Raw genomic sequence first — 11083 nt, 5'->3', positions numbered from 1 at the left:
AAGGTTTTCTTCTATAAAGGTTTAGGGTTCAGTTCTCAGTATCTCACAATGCGCTAAGTGTTTTACTCTTTCCCTGTTTTACTCTTTCTTTCTTTCTTTCTTTCTTTCTTATTTAGATAACACTGGGTTAACTGCCCCATCATAAAAAACACAGCTTCGTCTGTGAAATCCATGATATATTTTTAAACCCATTTGTTATTTGAACGCTCCCCTTCATAGTATAGCAAATATGTCCTTGTTTGGACCGCAGATAAATGGAGCAGTTCTGTCATTAAACTATACAAACTCTTTTTAAAGAATCAAGCAGCTCAATATCAACAGCTTTAAAGCACTATCGGCTTTTCTGCTGTAAATGATTAACAAGATTAAACGGGACGGATTGATTGGATTTGGGGAATGTCTAAGTATTAGGGGCCACAGGCACCTGGAGAAAGAAGTTCATTGCTTATAAGGCAAAGACACCTCACAGGTAGGTCATTTTTTAAATCTAATTAGCAGCTATTTGAATACATTTCCTGAGTTACCCACTTTCAGAGGACAATGGTGATTTGTACTTGCATTTTTCTTCTTACTTACTTACATATTTTCCCTCTCCTAATGGGACAGAGTTCATGTATTGCTAAAGGGGTAGGAGAAATGAAAACTCATTTCACTGTGTTTTTGTCCCATGGTGCTTTGATTTGGTAACATAAGACTGCGTTACCAAACAAGCAATGTCTGGAATTGAGAGAGAAGTTACCAAAGCAAGAGAGAATCGCAGGCATACCTGATCAGTGTGGCAAAGTATAAACATTGCTGATGCAATGCGGGAGCAAACTATGAGGAAATATTGGGTTGTTGTGAGTTTTCTGGGCTTTATGGCCATGTTCCAGAAGCATTCTCTCCTGACGTTTCGCCCACAACTAAGGCAGGCATCCTCAGAAGTTGAGGAGTCTGTTGGAAACTAGGCAAGTGGGGTTTAATATCTGTGGAATGTCCACAGTGGGGGAAAGAACTCTTGTCTGCATGAGGTATGTGTGAATGTTGCCATTAAAATGCCTAAAAGATGGCAAATTGCAACATTTGCACTTACCTCAAGCAGACAAGAGTTATTTCCCCCACCCTGGACATTTCACGGATATATAAACCTCACTTGCCTAGTTTCCAACAGACCTCACAACCTCTGACGATGCCTGCCATAGATGTGGGCGAAATGTCAGGAGAGAATACTTCTGGAACATGGCCATACAGCCCGGAAAACTCACAACAACCCAGTGATTCCAGCCATGAAAGCCTTCGTCAACACATATGGGGAAATAGTTTTCCTCCTCTGTTTTTCTACACACCTCAAAGGCGTCAAAGGCGGACTCCCACGGAGTCAATCAAACGATGAAGAACTGCTTCGGGTGGTTGTCGTGGGACTCTGTCTCTGCAGCATGTAGAAATGGGAGGATTTCTAAACTGGACACAAATCAACTCCACTCCATTGCTTGCGTGTAGAAATACCTAAAAATGGGTGTCTGTCCAGGGGATAGGAAGTGGTGGATTTCTCAGTTATACTGTGTTTTATGAAGTTCCCCTCCATGATCCTTCTGTGCATAAGTGGTTTAATAAAGACAGTGTGGGTCCTATTGAAAGACATGTGTTTAAAAATGTGCTGGTTTTTTCTAGAGAAGGGATTCAAAGGGTGGGGGGAGATCATGGGAAAGGGTGTTAAAAGTCTGATGGTCTACTCAAGAAGAGGGGATCGAGAAAAAGAGGGGAAGATCCCATTTAAATTAGTGGTTTAAAACAATTGCCAGCCTGTGTGATGGGAAATTAAGAAGATGGTTGAGCTAGAAAGGAGAGGAAGCAGTTCTTTGTGATGTAGGTGAGTAATTTCTCCATCTTCTTTAAAGAAGATGGACATGAAATGCCATGCAAAAAGGACAATTCCCCTCGCTTTCCCCACAAAATGATGATGATGTCCACAGTCATTATACAGTGCCTAGTATTCTAACTACCATAATATCTATTTATTTATCTATCTATTTATTATATTAATTTGAATCTCACTTTTTTCTAGTGAACTCAAGGTATAGCTCTCATTCTCGCAACAAAAATCACAAAAAGTTAAGCTACGGCTAAGAAAATTACAGATCCAAAGTCACCCAATGAATACTATGACTCAGTAGAGACTTGAATGTGAATTTATGTATTTATATTTCATGTCATTAATATGGATGGTACATCACATAATAGAACCCCCCATAATAAAAATTAATATGATAATAGCAAAAGAAGAAATGAAAGAAGACTTATTTTACATTACAAAGAAATTATTATTTTATTTATTTATTTATTTATTTATTATTCAAACTTATATGCCGCCACTCCCCTACGGCTCAGGGCGGCTTACAAGAACAGGCTAAAATCTAACAATTTAAATACTTCTTTAAAACATCTTTAAAAACATCTTAAAAACACTCCCCCAGCGCTCAGAGTGGCTTACAAAAAGAAGCTAAAATCTAATCAATTTGAAAACAGCAGCAATTAATTATATGTGTCAAAATGAATGAGAATTTAAACCACCAAATGATCAAATAAAATTTTTGATTAACAAAACCATTGATTAACAACCATTATAATAATATATGCATTGCACTGTATTCAAAATATAGGCATCAGAGATATGACATGATTGTAATGTTAAAGTATAGTATGAATTGGGGAGAGATGGGAGGGGATGTGTTTCTTTGAAATGAAGGGAGTAATTTGCTGCAATAGAAATATTGTTGACTGTCAGTTAAAGAAATAAAAAGGCAATAAAAAGACAGCCAGGAATACCAAAGACATACAGATTAAAATTTTACTTTTGCACATGAGACAGAAGAAGATAAAAAATAAAACCAATACAATTACATCATGAAATTAATTATACCAATACAAAAACAATACAATGCAGGCTAGCCTATACACATAATCATGTGCAAGATTTAGAAACTAAATTAAAGTAGAATTCCAAAAACTTTGTAAATCAAAATTTGTAACTGAAATTTGCAACAATGTGGAAAAACAACACCCAGAGAGTGAGGCATGTTTAATTTGTTTTTAAAAGATTTAATTCCAGATCTCTTTCTCCTTAATTTGTAATTAATAAATGATGTGTGCCAAATACCAAACTGTTAGGAAGGCATTTCTAATGTGTTACTTCAAACTTCAGTGCTACAATATTACTTTGTTAATTACAGACTTAAAAATAATACATTGCCCAAATGCACTCAAATTAATCCTCAGATACAACATTGTAGGAAACAGCCCCACAAAACAAATTATAGGAGTCCAGTGTTATCCCTCGTATCTGTGGAGAATATGTTCCTGGAGTTTACATGGACATGCTAAAGCATGGATATGCTAAACAAGCCCTATCGAAATGAAGGATGTCCAGCCCAAAGATACATATAGAATTGAGCTGGAGGACCTGGAAAATGCCTAGAAATGCCATGTTTTTGTCAGAAGTGGATGAATGAAACTGCAGGTTCTGGTTTGCAGATTTGGGGGGGAAGGGGAGGAGGTGTCATGCTGTTTTTAATCACTGTTACTGGTTGACCAGAAGAGGAAGAGAGAGAAGCATGCTATGTCTATGTGTTATGTTGCCCTCAGAAATAAGGCATTGAAGGTAATGTCAGTATATGTGTTCCTCCATAGTTGTAGTTTTGATTTTTGCAGATTTGATTATTCACAGGCTTGATTAAAAATGTTCTTTCTAGGAATCTTTAGGGACCTCATCACACTTACCAATTTAAGCGTCCTAAGACGCTTGCCAGGCAGTTGAGAGACAGACGGACACACAGCCCATCACATGACGTCTCTCAATGTCTGGCGGAGGCCCCACCTCCAGGCTGCATGGAAGTGTCCTAGGATGCTTCCTCATCAACACAGGAATGCTCCCATTGGAGCCAGCACACTTCTGTCGTGGTTGGGCAATGCTTGCCCTTTCTGATGGGTAAAGCGTTGTCGCACCTGCTGTTTCGCCACACTTGCTATGAAACAGCCAGGGGGGGATGTGAGAGGGGGATGTGATAAAGTCCTAAGTCCTCTGAAGTGATCAACTTCCTCCTGTAATTCTGAAGGACCTAGAGATTTCTAGAAAGAACATCTATTTAGGAATCTCTAGCTCCTCCAATGCAATCCAGAAATTGCCCATAACACAGGGGTGGTTCAACCATTAGGCAAAGTATGCGGTTGCTGAAGGCGCCATCCTCCTGATTGGTTGCTTCAGATACCTGGCTTGAGGGAGGGAGTCACTGGCCTGAAGACTTTCTGAAACTCCCAGGATTTTATAGCATTGAGTAATGGCAGTTAAAAGTGCTGCCAAGTTGCATTTGTTTACTTTACAGCAGGCAAAGGCAAACTTCTGCCCTCCGGTTGTTTTTGACTTCAACTCCCACAATTCCTAACAGCAAGGGGCAACCATGAAAACTATTTGCTCAACTATCTATGGCAGGCATGGGGCAAACTTCAGCCCTCCGTGTGTTTGGACTGCAACTCCCACAATTCCTAACAGCCGGTAGGCTGTTAGGAATTGTGAGAGTGAGTCCAAAACACCCAGAGGACCAAAGTTTGCCTCATGCCTGATCTAAGGCAAACAATTGGCATAATAAAGCATACTGGGTTCAAGTTAACTAGCAAAGAAAGTGGGATGATGGTCATATGGGGAGTCAAGGCTCTTCTGGACTCTTGGACCATTTCTTAAACACACTTTGTGTAGTCCAAGTAGACTGAAACATACTTATGGATTATCTGCCTTGATATTCTGGGTCATATGGCTGTGTGGAAGGACCCTCAGGGCTCTTCCACACAGCCATATAACCCAGAATATCAAAGCAGAATAACCCACAATATCTGCTTTGAACTGGGTTATCTGAGTCCACACTGCCCTATATCTCAGTTCAATGTTTGGTGCTAAATTCACAAATATAGTAATTCCTACATAACATTACCATGTATTGAACTGCTTTTTCTGTTGATTTGTTGTAAAACATGATGTTTTGGTGCTTAATTTGTAAAATCATAATGTAATTTGATGTTTAATAGGTTTTTCCTTAATCCCTCCTTATTATCCAACATTTTCGCTTATCCAATGCTTTTATTTTTCAGTGATTGGTTTGGGGGGGGGGGGGCACCAAAATTCTGTTCACTTACACTTGAAAATTACCTAGGGCCAGCCCTGCCATAACATCATTCTGAAAGACCTAGAAATACCTAGAGAGGTGTTCTTTTGTGCAAAACAAAAATAGTGCTTTCTTTAATCACAGTCTTTCATTGGGTCTTGCGCTTCTAACTACAGCAAACTGGAGGGCTGACTGAACAGGGCTACACTACTTTTTAGTACTGGCAGTATCCTGGCCATTTTGTCTCAGTGGGCTTGCTGTTTCTTTCCTGCAGGTCAGTGATTGTACATCCCTCCAAATGTCAAACTCCATTTCCAGCATTCCTCACTATTGAATCTGCTGTTTGGGGCTTCAGGGAGTTGCAATTCAATGATGCCTAAAGACCAGCTGGTGTCTCTCCTACATGTCGAATGCTGGAGACTGGGATTGCTCAGAAATAAGGGAAACAATGCTTCCACCAAACAGTAGGGCTAATAGGAAGCCTTGGTTGAGGGTAAATCTGTGGGACTGGGCCCAGAGTCTTTTTCCCAACTCTACCATGTGTTTATCACCTTTGGCAATGTTCAAAATACCACTTATCAGAAAAAGGAAAGCTCAAGTGATTTCCCAATTTGCCAATGTGCCTGAGGTGTAAAACAGGAGAGAGGGTATGGTTCAGCAGCTACAATGGCTCTATATGAAAGAACTAATAGTGTTGATAAAAGGAAACACGTGTGCTTGCAGTTGGAAAGAGAATTGCTCTTTTTTCTTTTTTGGTTTGCCCAGGGAGCAATGTTTGCTTTTGCCTGAGGCACTGAGGATGCCTAGCTCAGCAATGACACATTTAGGGGAACTAAGCACGCACAACTCTCGCTCTCTCTGTTACACAAGCATTTTGTATTGAGGATATTGATGTCTTTATTAAATCAGACCATGCATCTATTTGTGCACCCCAAGTAAGAATATAACATGACAGTCTATTTGGGACAATATTGCAGGTATTCACATCTGCTTTTAGAAGTCTGATTCTGTACATTACCTTTCAGAAATGAAATGGGAAAATCCATTGAACTGAGGAAGAGGGCAATTCTGGACAGTGGTGATATAGTGCATACCTCAAGGCCCTTGGAAACAGTGGAAGTCAGTGGCAGAGGGAGGGAGGGAGGGAGGGAGGGAGAGAGAGAGAGAGAGACGCCTAGTTCAGACTCCAGATATTGGTTCAGTACCACTACAGACTGACTGGGGGGGGGGGGGTGTCAGCTGGCAAGTTCAGATTTCTGGTTTGTCTCATTCAGGAATATATATATATATTACAGTACTTATATCCCACCCTTCTCACCCATAGGGGACTCAGGGTGGCTTACAATAAAACACATATATAAAAATAATACAAACAATTCAATCAATTAAAATTAAATACATTGAACATTCTGAAAACTGGGTCTGTCATTGAGTTCTAAGGGTGGTAATAATTGATGCTGTTGTTATTGATCGAAGGCCTGGTCCCACAACCAGGTCTTAACATTTCTGCGGGAAGATAGAAGGGAGGGAGCCTGCCTGACATCATTTGGGAGGGCATTCCATAGGCGGGGAGCCACTACTGAAAAGGCCCTGTCTCCCGTCCCCGCCAGCCGCACCTGTGAGACTGGCGAGACCGCCAGCAGGGCCTCACCTAAAGATCTTAAATTTTGAGGTGGGTCATAGCGGGAGACACATTTGGACAAGTAAGCTGGGCCGGAACCGTTTAGAGCTGGCGTAACAGAGGAGTAGTACACTCCCTGTATGCCGCTCCGGTTATTAACATGGCTGCCTCTTTTATATATCCTGAAATATGAAAATAGCTTAGGACTTTGTTGCTCCAAGGCCATGGAGCCAAATGGCAATCCTTCAGTAATACCAAATGAAACAAATCTTGGTGTCCTGTTCTTTGAAAGAATACAGCTGGCAACAAAGCCAATGATAAATTACATTGGCCATGCATGGGATATGGTCTTCATGTGCAGGAAGGAGGGAGTCCATACTGCAACTTTGTAGTGGGTTACAAAATATGTTATGTCCATTCTTGTACTGACTTGGAAACAAACTCAATGGGAAATTTGAGCAGACTTGCTGGGAAGCAGATTAATCAACCTACAATTAAGATGTTTTTTACTGACATCCGTCAGTTAACAACAAACTTATGAAAAGTCACTTAGCAAAGGTTGCTTAGGAAGCTTCTGTACTAGGCTGTGATTTGAATCCAGGTTTCTCTAGGTGTTTTCTGTCTGTCTCTCTCTCTCACACACACACACACACCAACCCACTCAACAACACCTCTACAGGGAAAACTTTCTTATAAAATCTAGGAAATAATCAATACAGTTCAGATACTGTGAGAAAACTCTTAATCGTACCTAGGATCATTGTGATTTTTTTTTTCGTGTCAGGAGCAACCGGAGTTGCTTCTGCAGTGAGAGAATTGGCCATCTGCAAGGACATTGCCCAGGGGACGCCCGGATGTTTTGATGTTTTACCATCCTTGTGGGAGGCTTCTCTCATGTCCCCGCATGGAGCTGGAGCTGATAGAGGGAGCTCATCCGCGCTCTCCCCAGGTGGGATTCGAACCTGGCAGCCTTCTGGTCAGCAACCCAACCTTTAAGTCACAAGGCTTTTATCCCCTAGGCCACTGGAGGCTCCATCATGGTGATGACTGATGATGGTAACACTATGTAACACACTTTTTATTCCTGGGTTATAAATGTCATTTCTTAATTGGTTCTATCATAAAAACATTAGAAAAGTTTATTAAACTGCAAAAAACTTTGTTTTTGTAGGCCATCCTGCAGCACATTTTGCTATAGTTTTTCAATTAATACCTCAGAGTCTCATCCATACGTAGTGTGTGGCAGCCAAAAAAAAGGTTTCTGTGATATAACAATTACTTTCAAAGTAAGTACTGCACAATTAAACAGGAAATAACACTTTCAAACCAGGAACTGATTTTTTCCCCTAAATTTTGTTACATAGTGTAATAATTAATGATGACAATGATTGATGATAAAAACATAATGTTGCTTTTTGAAATATAGGACAGAGACTAGGAGAAATGTTTTATGCTTTTTCCATAGGTTTAGAAGGATTTGTCTCCACTAGAGCTGGTAGTTGTAAACCCTCCTGAAATCTAAATCCAGGGGTCATGCAGTTGTAATGTCCTGGGCTTAGACTTAGGGGAGCCTATATTTGAGGGGGGAAATCCAGTTTCCTTCTTTATTAAATAAAAGCATGAAAATAAAGCATGCTGGGGAGAGAGATCTAAAACATGACAAAATTATATTGTGGATTAAACATTAAAAGGGAAACTGGGAGAAGGCTGGCGGTAGATCAGTCTTGTGTGTGCACTTTCAAGTTGCCATTGCCTTCCTCTGTGGCCGAGAGAATGTAACTTGTCCCATGTCACCAAGTGGGTTTCATGGCTGATTGGAGATTTGAGCCCTGGTCTCCAAAGTTTTTTTAAAAGGTTTTTTTAAAAAAAAATTGAATATGTATGTAGGATATCTCAATTCACAATCACATCACTGAAAAGTCAGAACAAATAAACAGATGATTTTCCATTCAGTTCTTGATCATTTTGGTATATCCTATTCTCTTGACCTTTCCATTTCCATACATATCTACTACTTATATCTACTACTCCATTCATTCCACGTATCAACCTTGCATTGCACTTCCTCCAAGAACTGTGCAAAAGAAAGAGAAAAGGAAAAAGAAAAAAAGAAAAAAAAGTATTTCAGTGCTCTAGTCTGCAAAGTCAGGATTTTGTCCCATGAGCTCACTATTCTATTGCTGGCATGTTATCATTGTTAATGAATACATATTGAGGACCCTTGATTTTGCATCTCTCTTTATTGATACAATTGTGCTGATTTGTCACACAATCATACACCTCACCTTCCTGCACTACTTGTTGTTGTTTATTTGTTCAGTCGCTTCCGACTCTTTGTGACCTAGCCCACACCAGAACTTCCTGTGGGCTGTGGCCACCCGCAGCTCCTTCGAGGTCAAGCCAGTCACTTCAAGGATACCATCCACCCATCTTGCCCTTGGTTGGCCTCTCTTCCTTTTTCCTTCTATTTTCCCCAGCATCATTATCCTCTCCAAGCTTTCCTGTCTTCTCATTATGTGGCCAAAGTACTTCATCTTTGCTTCTAATATCCTTCCCTCCCGTGAGCAGTCGAGCATTATTTCCTGGAGGATGGACTACTCCTGTACTACTGCTGTTCCTTATTTTTTAATTATTTTAACACAATTGTGTGCTTCCAGCATCCAAAACAAAAAAGGCAAATATAAGTATAAAATATAAAAGAAAAGCAACCAGCTTTGGAATAGCATGGGGGGTGAGAAAAGGAGAATCCCACCCCCTGATGTCCCTTTATTGCTGAGGGCATGGAAGAGGAAAGGATCCATTGCACCGAGGTAGGTGATGGGAACATTCTAGGAGCACATGCTATTAGCAGGTTTTGTCTGTTAATAGCTAGGGCAGTGGTTCTCAACTTGTGGGTCCCCAGATGGTTTGGCCTTTAACTCCCAGAAATCCTAACAGCTGGTAAACTGGCTGGCATTTCTGGAAGTTGTCTACCAAAACCCCTGGGGACCCACAGGTTGAGAAGCACTGAGCTAGGGATAGGGGAATCACTGGGAGGAGGCAGACCGGCAGTGGGATGCACACAACATCATTCCAGCCCCAGTGCCTTTTTGTGTGCCTCCTGGGATCAAGTCCGTAGTCCAACACTCTGACCCCTACATCACACTAGCTCGTGTCAGTCTACATTTTAGATATTTTTAAAGAAAGAACAGCAAAGAGATAGTGACATTTAAATGCAGATGGTGGAATAGATATACTACTTCAGCTAATCTTCGTTAATTCCATCAATGCCTTTAAATTAAAATTTAGATCTATCTTGTTGCTGACGTCAAAGAGAAAGCAGGGGAGAAAAGCAACATTTCAATTTCATTATTGTGGAGCAACATATAGATTTATTTTCCAAAACTCTTTTTCATCATTATTTAATAGCTTGCCCTAGGCATTTGCAAGAAAGTACAGCTACTGTTCCTTATTCTTCCAATTTCAATTCACTTTTCCCCCCTTTTTCTCCCTTCTGGCAAAGATTGGGTATGCATCTGTCTTTAAACTTTGTCAGGATCTATTACTCTAGACCAACCTCTGCTTACATATGATTGCAGCATTCAACTTTTGTTTAAAATATCAATTCACTAGGCATTAATTGGGTCCAAATGAACACTGTGTAAACCTGTAGATAAGCTATGAAATGAATTGGCTGAATGCATTGTGTCTAATATCTTTGAATGATAAGCATATATTCCACAGAGCTATTAGTCCCTGTGAGAAATCTACTCATAAAAATGCATCAAGTTATTTAGAGGTGAATGAGAGCATCTATCATTAGAAAAACCTTCCTCGTGGTCATCAATGGCATATATAGCGTGTCCCCACCTCGTAATGTATATAGCCTTTAACAGTTAATAGTAGCAATGGTGATTAATTGAAGATTGTTAATGCATTTATATTGGGCAATGAATGTTATAATAATGATTTATTATTATGCAGATTCCATCTTACATTACAGTTGTATGTAAGGTGTTGAAATTGTTGTCCCTGCAAGTTATGCATACCTTGCCTTGTTGAAACACAGAGTTGCAAACCTCATTTAACACTTCTCTTGTAGTTTCATGACACTTCTCTAGAATTGTAATCTTTAATCCCATTAAAGGTGTATACATTTTTAAAGATAAATTCCAGAACGCTAGCGCTCTCTCTCGCTCTCTCTCTCTCTCTCTCTCTCTCTCTCTCTCTCTCTCTCTCTCTCTCTCTCAGCTTAGATACCTGGCAATACCCAGGTTAGGTAATTTGTAAGCATGTTTATTAGAAAAGTCACTGTTTGTTTTTGGACTTTATGAATGTTCCCATTAGAAAA

General features: G+C 40.1%; 1 protein-coding gene across 1 annotated transcript in view; it reads left to right on the top strand.

The window, feature by feature from the left end:
* Positions 1-400: 400 nt before the first annotated feature.
* The window catches only part of sstr2 (somatostatin receptor 2), a 58025-nt gene continuing 47342 nt past the window's right edge, over positions 401-11083 (top strand). Inside the window, exon 1 of the mRNA XM_062970856.1 lies at positions 401-469. The gene's annotated coding sequence lies outside the window, so the exon portion shown is untranslated. The remainder of the gene's footprint in view (positions 470-11083) is intronic.

This window comes from Anolis carolinensis, chromosome 2 (assembly GCF_035594765.1).
Source record: "Anolis carolinensis isolate JA03-04 chromosome 2, rAnoCar3.1.pri, whole genome shotgun sequence".
Lineage (NCBI taxonomy): Eukaryota > Metazoa > Chordata > Lepidosauria > Squamata > Dactyloidae > Anolis > Anolis carolinensis.
The sequence above is the reverse complement of the archived record's forward strand: the minus strand, read 5'-3'. Positions and strand labels throughout refer to the sequence as shown.